At 47.9% G+C, this 15,886-nt stretch overlaps 1 long non-coding RNA gene across 1 annotated transcript in view; it reads left to right on the top strand.

The window, feature by feature from the left end:
- LOC308070298 overlaps window positions 1–12,437 on the top strand; it is a 207,411-nt gene extending 194,974 nt beyond the window's left edge. The window contains exon 4 of the long non-coding RNA XR_013930696.1: window positions 11–12,437. This is a non-coding gene — a long non-coding RNA (uncharacterized lncRNA). The remainder of the gene's footprint in view (window positions 1–10) is intronic.
- The last annotated feature ends 3,449 nt before the right edge of the window (window positions 12,438–15,886 follow it).

The following is a 15,886-nucleotide window of genomic DNA, read 5'->3' as shown; positions in this document are numbered from 1 at the left end:
TTTTTTCCAGCTGGTATCAATACATTAAACAGCCACGTTGGAAAAGTGAAATTGATTCAAGGCCTTCAGTGCTCCCTGCCAAAAAAGCCTCCTGCAAGGATCTATTCTGTATTGAATTACAGTCTGGAAAAGTTCAATAGGTTATTGTACAAACAGAGAGCAAAAGCCCGTCAACAATGGAGCCAAAGTGATTGTGCAGCTCCTTTGTGTTTGCCAGCCCCGTGCCCCTCACAAGCTCGGATGTTAAATCAGCTTAATTAAAATGGTGGGCTTCAAATGCTTCGCATTTTTTTAATGCATGTCCCTGTGTAAAGACATGTAGGCTGAGGTTTAAAGCTGCCTGCCTGCGCTGACAGCCCCTCAATCCCTTTCTTGCTCCCTAAATTGCAGCAGATTTTTACAGCTGCTGAGCACTTTGGGCAGGCGCCGGGTCTGAGCAGCATACTCAGCCTCAGCCACACCAGCACAGCTCAGTGCCTCCTGCACTGTCCTGCCAAGAGAGGTGGCCCCAGGGCTGGTCACGTCACCTTTAGCAGAAGGTGTTGGTGACACGTGGCACCAGTGAGCTGGGGACATGTGTCGTGTGGGCACCCCCAGTGCGTTACCCTTCGGCCAGCCCCTGTCTTTGCAGGCTGGAGCTGGGCTTTGGGGCTGTATGTGTAGAGGGGACTTGGCTGTGGGACCCTCCAGCGCTGGTGTTCTCCCCAGAGGGACTGAGTGGTCCCCTGGAAGCAGCCAGGTGAGGTCCCCGATGCCACTGCAGTTTTGTCACGGGTCCCACTGGAGGGTCTCCTCCTCTGAGTGGGCAGGAGATACTCACAGCATTGTGCTACATCACGGTTTCTAAATCCCCTTCTCCATCTTCAATTAAGATTCAAATTGAGTATAGAATTCATGTGTAAGTAAGATGCTAATTATTAAAGTCATTGATCTCCCAGACAATACTGCTGGCTGGCTTTTCTGGCCTGCCCCTGTTCTCAGGTAGCTCTGAGTCCTCACAATCGTAAACACCCGGGATATCTGGAAGCCACATTTGAGAATTCTGTAAACAATTGATTTTGCAGGGAGGTGAAGTCCCCATCTCACTTCGAACAAAACCCCTTTATGGCATCCCCAGCCCTGACCGACCCTGGTCACACATCTGGCTTTTGATAACTCAGTTCCTCGTAACAAAAAGCATTAAACTTTCTACCCCCACCTCGCTGGACACCTACCCAGCGCCCTCGTCCATGCCGCACCATTGTCCTCATTTTTTCATCGGAGTAAATGGGATTTACTGTGTTGAGGGGCTTCCCATCCTGATTCCTCGTGCTCCAGCTCAGGGCCACCCCAGAGGAGGGGGCCAGTGCTTCCCAGGGGGTGCAAGGTGTTTGGGGTACAAGGTCCCCAGGAGCACCTATAGACAATGCAAATGCATGGTTGTGCATGCAAACAGCGAGTGCAGTGCTTTCTGGAGACACAGGACCCACCATCCCTGCGCATATGGAGCCCACGCCCAGCACCCTGGCACCTGGGGCTGTGGGCACCAACCCACCCAGCCGCTGTGCCCCGTGCCTGGGTGCCGTTGCATGGGCAGCCAGGCATGTTCCTCCTGGGCTGGCAGGCAGATGGCAGCTGGTTCAGGGCTCCTGCTCCTACTGGACATCCCACGGTCCTTCTCCTCTAGCCATAAAAATAGCCCCAGGAACAGAGAATGCGTTTGGAGAGACTGGGGCGTCCTTGCAAGGATGCTGCCTGGTTCCCTCTGAAGCTGTCCCCGTTGCCACAGCACAGGGAGGCAGCACAGCCTGGCCAGGCTGCTGGAGCAGGGCTGGGTGGGTTTCTCATGAGTCACACCACAAACCCACCGGGCAGGACACATCCAGGTTCAAGTCCCTTGTCCCCAAACTAGACAACCTTCATGGCTGAGCAGCCTACCCAGGACTCATGGGGCTCGGGGATAAGGTGCACATAGTTTGAAAAAATATACGAAAGGATGGCTGAAAAATTGCAGGGAGAGAAAATGGTATGGAAAGCAGAGCACAGGCAGTAGGGGGGCAGGCTGCAAGGTGCGGGGGCAAAGCCGCAAGCTGGGAGGATGAAGGAGGCCGGTGCTTTAGTGGCCGCAGCAAGGCTGGACTCCAGAGAAAGAAAAGGCTTGGGCTGCGGAAAGGAGGGATGCTAGCCTGGAAACACAAAGTGCAGTACCACACTGCACCAAAACGCTGGAATTAACATCAAAGCAATCCTGGAGCAAATGAGATTACAGTATGCATGTTAATGAGGCAGCAGCGCTAATCAGCAAGGATGCCTCGCTAGGAGGGCTGCACTGCCAACTTGTGATTTTTGTTGTCAGGCTGGATGGGGCTTCCATTTGGAGTGAAGATTTTGTTTGGTTTAAAAACCATCAGGTTTTTTTGTGGGGTTTCTGGCAATCTCAGATGTGATTTGATTTTTTCAAGTAGATGTCTGGCCCTCCAGGGTACAGAGAAGAACTTGGAAATGGGATTGAAGTGGTCCCCAGAGCCAAACAGAAAACCACTCGAAAGCCAAGGAGCGGATGAAAGTTGTCCAAAATGTCTTTTACTCTATTTTTAAACCTCATTATTTTTAAGCCAATCTCACCAGTTTGCAGAGAGCTGAATACATGGCTTTGCACACAACAGGCAGCATGTTTGTGCGTTAAGGTTTCCTAAGGAATATGAAGCCGCTCAAGATGCGAGGGGTCCGGCTCTGCTCACACCTGTAGCCATTTTTTTTCCCAGTGCCACAGCACTGATGTCAGAGTTATACTTCGCCATCGAGCTTCAAAAAGGGAGCTTTTTAAAGTCAAGAGCCCTAAAAGAATCACTTGCTTTGGAGCCATGTGGCTTCAGGCAAAAAGCTATAAAAGGGGCAGCCCCTCCCCAGGGAGGTTTAGCCGGGCTGGGGAAAAGGATGGCAGGAAGGTTAGGGTGAGGGCATGATGAAGAAGGAAAGGATTGAGATAAGGAAAGGCAGATAAGCCGCTCACAAGAATTAAAAGGGCAGGATCCACAGCATAGGATAGGCATGAGCCCTATCTCTGCTACCACCGAGCTGCCTGAAATCTGGGATGCTCCCAGAGGCCAGGAGCAGATTCATCTTGGTCAGGGAACCTTTGGAGCAGGGTCAGGAAAAGGGATACCTTTCTGGAGCTTTTCATCTGTCTCTGTAGCAAACTAACCCCTTGGGAGCCAGAGGAAAGTGGAGAAGCAGCCACACCAGGGGCTGGGGAGGCTGCAGCGTGTGCCACAAAGGTGCAGGCTGCCCCAGAGAAACAGCACCAGCATCCTCAAGGTCCCTCTCCAACCCTTTTTATGGAAAACACTGCTCTGATCAACGGCCTTCGCAAAGAGACTAGGCTTGTTTTGATCTGTTTTTCAAACAGCCTTTCTTCTTGATTGGAGAAATTGGCTTAAATGAGTCTCTTTCCTTAAGCAAGGCTGTGATTCATTTCTGCTTCCTTCTCTTTTCACTGATAATCTTATTTGCTGAAATTGTGAGTAAACCAGAATTTGAGATATTTGAGTGTTTATAGAGCAGAACGGTATGTTTGATGTTCAAGTTTGCCAGGCAAACGTGTATCTAGTGCAGATGGCTCTAAGGTGCAGCGGTGGGTGCCAGGAGAGCTGACACTCAGTTCCCAGCTCTTGTCCAGCTCTAAGAAAACATCTTCCCTCTTTTTGCTTCAGAGAGGGCAGTGATTGTGGTTCAGCTTCACAGAAATCTTCCGTGCCTCAAGGCAGAGGTGCTGCAGGAGCGGGTTCCCAGAGCTGCATCTCACTCGCTGCACCTACCAAGTGCATAGATCTGGGCAGAGCAGTGGAGGAACGGGGGAGTAACCAGACACAGCCCCGAGAAGGTGCAGATGTACCTCCCTTCTGCTGCAGATTTACATGGCTGGGAAAAGAAGCTGTTCAGTAGTGCTTTCCATGCCAGGGAAATCATTAACAAATTAATCATTTACTAATTAAACGGCATGATACCCATGTAAGGGGAGCGTGATTATCCTTTTTTCTAAGTCAGGAAACCAAACGGCATTTCTGATTTTAGGCAGAATTTGCTCTTCTTGCAGCCCTGCAGCTTCTGCTGCCGTGACCTTTGCTCCATGGCCAAAGAGCTTCTTCAGAGCACCCATCCCTGCACACCAGTGGGAGAAACCACCCTGATTTGCACCATGTCAGGCACCGCTGCTGCCTGACAGCTGTTCCCAGGCTCCTTTTGGGAAAGGCTGGAGGCTTGGTTGGGTTTTTGCATGTCTTTTCAATGTGATGTGGATTCCAGAGAGCTGGAAGAGCCAGACAAGAAGATGCAGCTGCACCCTTGCTAGGCATCACGAAGGCTTGCTGGGTGCACATACACCTTTCACCAGCCCTCCAGGTGAATCACGGTAGAGGAATGAAGCTGGGTCAATTAGCATTAATATATAGCTGTGGGCTGGCTTCAGGGGTGGTGGGTTGGTTGATGTAGATAAGCTGTGGTTGGTTCTGTTAAGTGGTTGGGCAGCCAATGAAGAGAGAGAAGAGAGAAGAGACAGAGCACACACCTGGGATGAGGAGAGGTGAGGAGAAGGCAGTAGAGGGACTGTATGAAGAGTCTGTTGGTATGTGATGGTAAAAAGACCTTGTTACAGCTTGATAGTTTGGAAAGTGCTGTGACAAATCACAGTCTGCAAAAATTATCCACGGAGTCAGGAGAAGTAAGAGCAAAATGAGACCCAAAGGCTGATCTACTTCTTTTCACTCTCCTGATTTTATTTTGATCGTGCACATGAGATTAAGCCTCTGCTTGTCCCAAGTGAGTAGCTTCTGGCAACAGGTGTGACAGGTGAAACTTCATCTGCAGCATATAAGCATACATTTATTTAATAAGTGAGAAGGAGTGAAATTGGGAAGGCAGAGCCATAGCAATGCTGTTCAGTGAAGACCATGGAAGCATCTTCCTCATTGCATGTTTGAAGCAAGTCTTTGGGATGCAGTGAAAGAAAATCTATAGTCAAAATGCCAAGTTATCGCATTGCAGGAATGTTTGTCCATGGTAAGACCTCTCACACCACCCCTACGGCAATGCCTTCTAATGAAGTGTTCAGGTATAGCAGAAACTCCCCAGAACTAAAGCCAAAATGCTTCCCCTTACTTCACGATCTCGAGGTGTCCAGCAAACACGGCTGACACAGCGTGGCAGCCCGAGCCCTGTGCACTGCCATGGACTTGTCGCAGTATTTACTTTTGCTAAGTGTAGCTCGTTATTGTTGCCTTCTCTGGAGCTGTAGTGCAATGAAAATTAATTCCCCGTGGCCTTACCCAATAACTTCTGGAACAACATATTTTCCAGTTTTCTTTACTTTGTGTTATGGTTTCATATACTCAATCAGTTGTGAGTGTCATACAGTGAAGTGGTCCTACCTCGTGTGCTGGGCTTTGCTGTGCAGTTGTTTGCTTTGTGTTGTATGCACAGAATAAAAGTTAATTCAGGAGCAGCTAGGGAAAAAAAGCACTGAGATCAGAAGCACAGAGATGTAATGGTCTGAAAACTAAAGCCTTGCTGACTCCAGGAAAGTAAGAGACGTCTAAAATGGTTTCTTTCCCCGTCGTAACTCAATGCAAATAAATAGAAGAAGGTAGATGGAAATTGAGTAAATTATTTCACTGCCTAGAGTGACAGATGAGCAAAACCAACTGGGCTGGCTTCTCCAGGCTTTCAACACTTTTGCATGCCTTAAAGAATATCACGTTCAGCCACCTGCTACTGAACTTCATGGTGGCCATCCATCCAAAGGTTACAAACCAGCTCAGTATGGTTTTCCAGCTCGATTTCCTCAGCAGGATTTTGTAGGAATGAGGTGACATAGGGGTGATATCCAACAGCCTCTTCTTCCTCACCCATTCACTGCTCCTGGGGACACAAGGAGGAAGGTTTTATCCCTTGGGCACAACAGCAAAGTGCAGCTCGAGTTGCCCGTGAGGAATCTGGTTGGGGGTTTTGCTCCTTTTGGAGGCTCCTGCCCAGTGCCCAGCACACCGAGGACTAGCCCCATTTTTCTAAGTCAAAGCACATCTCTAATTCAAACACAAAGTGAAAGGATGCTGGAAAGCCACTGGCCTTTACGGTTTATTAGGCTCCTTGTGCAGGCATAATTTTAGACTTTTTTTTTTTTTTTCCCCAGACTAGACCATTTCACCTCTGTGCTGGACTTCACAAAACCCACAAAGACATTACCCCTCCTTCAAAATGATGGAAGAAGTATGGGGAAAATCCTGCCTTTGTTGCTGAAAGATTATATGACTATTTTTTTGAAAAATGAATAACAGTCACATTTCTAAACAGCTCCTTATTAAACCGTCCGAACATATCATCTGCACTGGAGGATGTAAGGGCTGACACCAGACAAAACCATCAGATTGTTCCGAGAAAATGCATTGGCTTGTCTTGACAATTTAGGACTCTGTGGAATACGCTGTTCATATTTGCTGTTGATTTTAAGACTGAAATTTGCAGTATGAAAACAGACATGTCTAAGAAAGCATTGCTCAGCTTAAACTTAAAAGGACAGAGATGCAAGATTACAGCAGAGAGATGCAGCTCCTGGCTCCCAGCCCTTTCTTAGGAACCAGCTTTCACTTTGCCTTGGGCTTTTGGTCTATCAGCATCTAATGAAAGATGACAGTGCAGGCTCCCTTAGGGGCTAACGTGGGCAATTTCAGCTCTGGCATTTTAATTTATCTGTAACCAGCAGTTTTCAAAAGGGTAGAGCTAAAAAAGAACTTGGCTTGGTCACACACAGACAAAAAAGGGGGAGCTGTGACATAAAATGCATGAGGAGGTTTGCTTCGTTTTAACTCCTTGGGATCCTGAGGCTGCGCAGCAGAGCCTGGAGGTCTCTTAGCATGTTGGCTTGACGCTATTAACCCTATACACCAGGTAGCTGGTTTTTCTTTAGGTGAAGTGGATTCCTCCATGGTTTATGGCTGTTGGTTTTAGTGCCGGGCACATCTGCTATATTCCTGACAGTTAAGGTCCTGACTTTTCCCGTTTATTAATCCCCAAAGTTGCATTCAGACACTGTAATGGCAAAAGGTTAGCTTAGGATCAGTAGCAGCCATAAATCCGGAATTAAAGGCTGCAGGTTGGTCGCCAACCCACCCTGTGGTGCCTAGGTGCTGCGGGGGGTCAGAGCCTGCTGTGAGCGGGCATGAGCCCTCACACACTCATTGCACATCTGCAGCTGCCCCTGCAGCATCTCAGGTGGCCAGGGGTGCTCAGCCCATGCCCCAGGGAGAGACGAGCAGCTCAGCCCTCTGTCCGGGCTTCCCACGGCTTTCTCCTTGCTGGGGACACCACATGCAAAGGTTATCATGGCAAGCTGCATGCTGACACAGCCCGACGGCGCAGTGCTGCTGCTGCTAGCACCTGGCACCGGTTCATCTCTGAACCTCTCCGGTAGCTTGTGACAGTGCCGTTTATTTGTTCCCTGCCATGTTCAGTACCCCCCTCCAGGCACCTGGCTAACCTCAGGGCATCCCAAACCCTCCGTGAGTTCCTGAAGGATGGCTCCAATCCAGCCTCTGCCTGACCCGGGTTGGGTCACAAAAGCTTCATTCAGGATTGAACGGGTTAATTTATTTTTTTTTTTAATTTTGTTTTTTTGGTTTTTTTTTTAACTTCTTTCCAGGGAAGAATTTCACTTTGCCTTTTTCCTCCCTACTGCCTCTAGAGGACCAGGCGATTCACAGCGCAACTCTAGCAGATGGTTTTGGTGATGTAAAGCACAAGGGGCTCGCTCCCAAGAGCTGCTGAGGCAGTTAAGTCAAAAATGCACTGATGCATGTGGCATGCCACAGCCCCTGTCCCACCGGCTTCTGGCACTTTCTTCCGCACAGGCAGCCTGCGCTGTCCCCACAGCCTCTGCAGCCGTTTGCACACCGAGCATCCTCCGCAGCTGGTCCAAAATCTGCTGGAGGGGGCAACTGGCCCTTTCCTAAGCACCCTGAGCCACTCTGAGTGGCTTTGCACTGTTCAAACACTTGTCTGGCGAGTGAGACCCCACTGGGGAATCCTTTTGGTGATCCTGCTGGCCACTACATCGCCCTGTGGGACCCACCAGCAGAGCCGCCCCGGTGCCGGGCAATGCGGGCTGCGGTCTCGCTGGAGAGCCAGAGATTTTTCTTTTAATGTTGACATATTGTAATGTGAAACCTTAACCTTTTGTCCATGGCAAATATTGCCAAAGTTGTTAGAGAGTGAGAAAAGCAAATCCGTATTTTGTCAATATTAGGCCGATAAACAAAATTTGAGAACTAAATGCATCCTGTGCTTAGCAAATGAAAATTAATTTCTGATACGTAAGAAATTACTTTCTCTTAACATTTCCCTTGCTTTAGTGAGATAATCTAGAGTTATATTAGGAAATACAAACATTTTTCAGAAGAACTATACATAATTTATAGAGAAGCAGATTTGAATTAGCTATAGCATTGTGCTGAGCTTTACTACAGTCCATACGTCTCTCGCCCCTAAAGCCTGGATCCGCTCTGTCTCTCTGACGAAACCCTCTCCCAGAAACAGTTAAACACAAGAAACCAGAAATGATCCATAAATTAGGTCCGGCTATAGGTTCAAAATCATAAGTTATGGCCTATTGACCTCCTACTCTGAGGGGAAATCAGAAGCATTTTTCTAAAGAGCCACCACTGGAGGAAGGGAGGTTTAATATATGGCACAGCAGAGCACTGATGCAAATAAATACAGCACCGCATAATTGCAGGGAAAATCAATAAATAGCAGGGTGGTTAAAATAAAGATATGCATATCGAGGTTTCTGCTTCATATGTGTGAACGGCTGTTGCCCCAGCAGTGGCGGAAGGTTTTTTCCTGTGTAGAGCCTCTAAACATGACAAAGGCGGCGGCTCCTCTACGGCCCCTTTCACAAGCAGCAACTTTCAGCTATTGTCTTCCTCAGAACAGCTATCTCGACTCGTGATTATTAGCATAATTAATAAGTGCAGTTTGCTCATTTGAAAAATTCCGGCAACATTTGCCGCCCAGGCATCATGTCAGCGCAAGACACAAAAAATCGCTGTGACAACTGTTTTGCGAGTTAAGGTTTTATTGACGAATGCCACAGAGAGATGAAGCCCAGAGCAAGTCCCTTTTCACTTTAATATTTAAACCTCTTTTAAGAGGATGTCAATATTAACTTTCATAATTGATGCTGACAGTTGACTGTCTGACCATAAAAAAAGACAAGTGATATAATTTAAAAAATCCCTAAAAATAGCAATTGCGATGTGCCAGCCACCGTAGCAAAGGACATTGAGATGAGGAGCTGAGGTCACCTGCATCCCTGATGGGAGCTGGGGATGCTGCCTGGGAAGGGATGGCGCCCTTCGGGCTCAGCTGATTGCATTTCCTTGGGCAAAGCCCTGGATCTGGGTGCAAACCCATCCTTGCTCCACCCTGAGACTGGCCAATGGTTTTAATAACTAAATACCATTTGTAACTAGTTAACCCCTGGATTTCCAGCATTAAAGATATTTCCCACAGGAGCCAGAGAACACTAGACGAATGGATAAATGCAAAGTTCATGGAAGTCCGCGGGAAAGGGCACGTGGCCCTTTGCAAATCCCAACGAGCAGGGAAAATACCCAGCAAGCGCACTGTGCGACGGGCTCCGGGAAGAGCTATTTATTGGACAGAGCTTTCTGATTTTCATTAATCCCATTCTGAGAAATGAGTCTATTGTCTCTGTTTAAAATTTGGGCTAAAAGTAGTCAAAATTTGAAACAATGTGAAACCAAGTTTTAATGCAGAGTGCTAGATAACCTGAATACGGGGTTATTGTCATTGCTCAGTCTATAATATAACCAGAAGAAAATGCACAGCAGATCGCTGTCTCCTTTTTTTTAAATGGAGGTATAGAGTACTTCAGCTGGCTTTGAGTTCTACTAATATGCAGAATACGGCATAAAATCAAACACAGAGAGATAATGTGTTACAAAAGCTGATAGAGTATTCTGAATTTTGACTTTTTTTTTTTGTTTTAACTTTTTTAAATTAAAGGTAGGGAAACAAGTAAAATATCTTGTGCCCATTAAAAAACTGAGCTGAGTTCAGTACAGGGAAAATATTTCATGAATAGAAATTTGGGATGTCTAAAAAGCGAGGTTTAATTAAAAAATTGCCAGTGACAATACTTCTCTTTTTCTCCCGATCAGACTGAATGGCTGCATAGACAGAAATCTTCCCAAACAAACCCACGGCACTTTGGTGAACCCATTTTAGATTCACTTTGGTGAATCCACTCTTACATTCAGCCTTAAACTAAAACCAGCAAAAGTCCCTCTTAGTGACCCTCTCCCAGCAAACACGCTCTGCTCCATCAGTATTTCAGCAGGATGCCCCAGCCAGCCCTTTTCTTTATGTTCTTGATGTTTTTCCTCTGTGCTTTGGGGTTCTCCAGGCAGTTTTTCCTCTTTGCAGAGGAAGATGCACAACAGAGGAATTAGGATTACAGAGACAACGCGAAGTCCTAACCACCACCGTGCGGCAGAGCACAGGTTACGGATTTAGGGCTAACAACAGAAGACGGGAGCTTTGTAGCAATTAAAGCTGGTCAAAACCCACCAAATGCTAGAGAAAATAAGGAGGGGGGGAAATCACTGTGGTATTATGAGTCTGGGAAAAAAAAAAAATCAATATTCTTATTGTTTCCTGTAAGAGTCTCACAAGGAGGGAAGAGCTATGCCCAGGTCTCAGGGCTGGCTGCAAAATAAAAGATTAGTGGTTAGATCCTTATCAAAAATGGCAATGGGAAGCTTTTGTTTAAAAGGTCTCCTTAAAGGAAAGCTCTCCTGACCCGTTACTGCGTTTTATTTAAAGGAAAGACCACTGACATGAACTAGGTGGCAGTAAACAAGTGTGCTTTAAATAATTACATTAGTTTCTACAACAAATAACACCGAGTTAAAACTGTGTCTGCGTGTGTGTGCACATGTGTGTGTGTGCCCACACGGGTGTTCGCAGGTTTCATGCCAAGGAAAAAGGCGAAAATGTGGTGATAAATGCATTGGCTTCCTCTTGGAGTTCTTCATTTCCATTCTGGCATCACAAATAAAATATCTTGTGTACTGTAAACTGCTCCTCTGTACAGGAATGCATTTGTTACCACTATAGCTCTTATTTAAGCATCTGACTACAGTAATTGTTTTATACATTAACTATGCTCCCTGATGGTTGCTCTATTATCTTTTTTCCAAAATGGTGCTTGCAGATATTAGCAGCCTGATTACTTGGTTTATTAACAATTTCAGCATGTGTCAGTGCTGATTTGGGGAGCGGGATGGTACTGTCGGTGACACGGATGTGACGGTGGGCTTGAGTTTCTGCCACGCGTTGCACCTTGGCTCACTGCTCAGCACCGGCCGCCCTCGCCCCAGCAAAGCCGGCTTTGAAGCCTTGAGGGGTCTCGGGTTTGGTTTGACTTGCCTGTTGACAATCCATACCATCGATCGAGACACTTCACTGCAGATAACCGTTTGCATTCAGCGGGCCATCTGGGCCAACACCACGCAAAAGTGATTTGTGAAAAACAGGCGTAGAAACCGATGGATTAGAAAGGGGCAGAAAATCGCTGTGAGGCAGCGGTGCAGGCGCCCATAAGCGCTGCAGACACAACCACATGTGCGCAGCTCTGGGAGGGAGCCCAGACAGGCAGGACCAAATCTTATGTGTCTGTGGCCATGCCTTTTACAGCCAAGCAGTTTCCAGTGGCAAGTGGAAGGGGAGGAAACTGCTGGATCAGGCCCTGGAAGGGGGCAGGCGAGGTTTCTGCAGCGCAAAGCGCTCCCCTGCCTTTGCTCATGCATCACTTGTCACCGAAAGGAAAATCAGAGTCTGATGCCAGTTATTAAATATCTTCATTATAAGGGCACTCCTTCCAGCTGACTTTCAATTTTGTTGTATCTAGGGGCCCCGTGTTAATAACTGCATGCTAAGGACAAGTGTTCTTAAAAGACACTGACTATTTAAATTCTTATAAATAATATGCAGCTTCCCGCTTCTGACTGATAGATATATTGTTCAGTCAAGCCACCATAAAGGCAATAAATATATGTACTGTTATGGGTCATGAGTCTAAAAATTAAATCGAATGCAGAAATTGAGTCTTGACAGGATCTGAAGGGATAATGTCTTAGCTTCTCCAATTACGCAGTTCAACATTTGGATAAATCATAGGAAAGTAAGTATTTAGCCCCATTTTTCATAATCACTATTAATGAGAACAAAATGGGAGCTGAGGGCAGAGGGAGAGAGTTCTGACAAGATAAATAGCATATGGGGTGTGTTGTCAGCCACAGAAAATCAAGGCTGTTTAAACCCCCTAAACAGCGGGAAGGAAAAAAAAAAAAAAAAAAGGAAGAAGAAGAAGAAAGAAACGAGAGAGAGAATAGTGGTCATGTGTTCTTATCAGCAACAGTCTGTGTCAGAGCTTTTGAGATCTGGCTTCCCAAACACCACTCAGGGCACACAAGCATCAGCTAGAGCTCTCGGCTTGTGTGAATGAATGATACCCAGAGCATGCGGTTTAACCATTGCCTTTTTTCACTCTAAGCAGCACTTAAAAGGCTGCTAAAAAACTTCATTTAAAAAAAACATAGATTTTCCCCCTGGACTGGTCCCTGTGGGTCCAGGACAGGCAGCTCTATACACCTTCAGTGGCCATCTCTTTGTTTCAGGGCAATAAAAACATAGAAAGAATCGTTCCGTTTGCACTGCGGTTTTCTTTAGCGTTCGTGCCAGGACACATGCAGGATGTGCAGGGCTTGAAGGCAGGAGGGGAAGGTATAAATTCTGTAGTCATTTTCTATCATCTTCTCTGTCTTTCCTGCTTTTCAGGTTGAAATCACTTTAAGCATCTGCAGCAGAATTATTCTTAGAGAGTCTCTCATGAAATTAGATGTCTCTGAATGGAATTCATTTCCACTCCATTTTGTCAGATGCTAACACCGTGAGAGCCAGATCCTGCTCTAATTGGCTTTGAGACGTGGCCTCTCTTTCTGCCCGCAGAAGTTGGGCTCCACACTGGTGCTGAGTTTTTCCCCATCAAGTTCGTGCCCTGCCTTTCAGGATCTCGGGGAGCACCCCTCGCTCTTGCTCGGATGCTCAGATGCTTCAGTGGCTGAATCCTGTTAGTTATCCTAACCACTTGCTAGGAACCAAATTATATCAGAATATTCCTACAGTATAAAGCACATGGTCACCTTTTGGCAGTGAATTAAGCGTTACAACATCCCCGCTAAAGTCAACAGCAGTTGGTGCTATTGGACACGTCTGTAGCTTCTGCTGCTCTGAAAATGAGCGTTAGGCTGTAAACCTCTGCATTAAACTATAAATACCCCAGCAATCCAGGGGCGAAGGGACCAACTCGATAGCTCATGCAACATTAGCAGCTCACAGATTAAGCACGTGGGGCCTGGGAGATTATCTCCTTGAATCAATATAAAGCAGGGAAGCAAACAAACAGCTGGCTGGGTTCCCCCCAAATAAAAGCATTTGATTGTAGCAAGCTTCAAAGCAACCGGTTGACATGAAATAGGTTGGGTGCCCTCCCCTGCTGTGCCCGAGGAGCAAAGGGTAGCGTGGAAATAAATAAACATATAAAAATTACTGCTTACTCCTCCCCTCAATGACAAACCACCTCCCAGAGAAAACCAGGGAAGCAACGAAAACCGCCCCAGAACATATGGCGGAATCAAGCGCAGGATCCCCCGTAGGTTCGGGTTGTACAAGTAAATATTAATCTGGGGGGGATACTGGGGGCTGAGATCAAAAGAGCTGCTCCCGTTTCTATAGGGAAAAGGAGTGCTTTGATGTCCCAGCGTCTTCCCTGCGCCACCTAATGAACTGAAATTGTGACACAGTGACATCCTGCAAGGTTTGAAAGCACTTAGCACAATGACACATCTTTGGGGTTTGCTGCTCTCTTTTTCCGTCAGGCTCCTTAGCGAGGCAGCCGGCGGTGGGAAGAGCTTCACCAGCGAGGGTGGAGGAGCAGTGGAGGGGGCAGAGGGGCTCTGGGGACCCACAGGTGACCGTCTCTCCCTCGATGACACACCAGAGAAAAAGGGGACCCACTCCATCACAAGCCTGGCCGGGGAGTACCAGGCAGAGATGCAAACAGGAGGGAAGCAGCGCGGCAGGGGGTGCACGAGTGGGGGCTGAGAGACCCCAGGTGTCCCGGCCATCGCACCCACCCCAGGCTGGCAGGACCGGAGTCATCCTCGTGCTGCACTTCGCACACCCCGTCCTCCGGCACCCAGCCCAAGTCACGGCACCCTCGTGTGATGGTGGATGTGGAAAGGGTTTCAGGAAGGTGCAGAGTCAGGCGCAGGATGAGCTGCTCGCCTAGAACCTTCCCTCGCTCACATCAGGGCAAGAAAATACCCAGCAGGTAGAAAACCCACGGCTATAGGCAACTGCCCGGTTGTGGCCAAACAAAGGGCCTGAATATTCCACTCAGGCTTCCAAGAGAAACCTGCTGAAACCCTGTGCCCCCACTGCAGGGAGGGCAGGGGAGAGCCGGGAAGACCCCCCCCTGTGACGGTCACAGCCACTCAAGCCCCCATCCCGGATGGCACACGCTCCGGCAAGGAAAGCAGAAAGATTGAAAATAAAATAAATCCTAATAAACTGTGCAGCAAACCTCCCAGGGCAGCCAGGGAGGGAGGAAAGGTGAAAGTGGGAAGAAGAGAGCATTTTTTTTAAGAAGGATGACTTAACAGGGGGGAAGGGGGGTGGTCTTTAGCTGTCAGCTCTACCTGCTTGCAGCCCAGAAGGGCTCTGCTGATTTTGGACGGATCCCCTCCAGCTTTTCACCAGGAGGTGGTTGACCTGCTGTTGCCTCTGGAGCGTGGGATGGTTTATTGGTCTTTTCTGGGAGCATCTCTTTACCCAGCCCGCGGCTGCTGGTGAGGACACCGAGCCCAGCAGACCCCAGGCAACGCCACTGGTCAGGGCTGCGCACAGCCGCTCAGCTAGCGCAGGGTTAAATCCAGTTAATCCCAGGGATTTATTCCAGATTAACCCGGGGCACTGAGTGCAGCGTTTGGCCCTATGTAAAAGGGTCAGGTTTTCAATGGCAGAAGAAACGCCCCAGCATCACCCGCTGCTGGGGGGGAAGGAGGCGGGGGGGGGGGGGGGGGGGCTGCAGATCCAGTTGAGAGAGTTGCTGAGGCCAGAAGTTAGGAAATGTCATACAGCAAGAGAGAGCCGCTGAACCAGGCGGGGAAAAGAAACTGTATTCAATCACCTGCTTTACTTATTTCATAGCTGAGGAAATTAATCTATTCCTTGGGCTTGTTTGTGCTGTGAAAGCTCTGTGTTGTCGCCAGGAAAAGAAACTGTTAGAGAGAATAAAAAGGGTGACACTGAGCTGCAACCCGCCTTAAAATGCTGCACCCGGATGGGAAGAATAAAACGACAAATTAGGAAAAAGAGCCCCACAGCTTTTCCAAGGGCAAGGATGTAGTCTGCTCACTCTTCACCAAGTCACTGGGATTAGGAAGGCATTAACAGGAATGACAACTTGACGGCTTTTAGCAAAGTATCGTGATGCTGTGACTTTGCATTTCCAAAATGACCCATATTGGGGTGTCCGCACACAGAAATATGGGTACGCACGCACCCATCTGCACAGAAGAAAAGCCTGGAAGGACTCAGGGTGTCGTTAGAAAAGCGTGAGCACAGCACCAAGCTGTCCCAGGAAGGGCTACAGAAATGCACCTGCATAATTCCACCAACTCAAAGGTACACAGAGCATGTTGCTGTCAAGGTGTTGCTGCTGGGGGAACACAACAATAAGGCTCGGGTACCCCAAGGCCCCTCTGCC

This window comes from Falco punctatus (assembly GCF_963210335.1).
Source record: "Falco punctatus genome assembly, chromosome: 10".
Classification (NCBI taxonomy): domain Eukaryota; kingdom Metazoa; phylum Chordata; class Aves; order Falconiformes; family Falconidae; genus Falco; species Falco punctatus.
The sequence above is the reverse complement of the archived record's forward strand: the minus strand, read 5'-3'. Positions and strand labels throughout refer to the sequence as shown.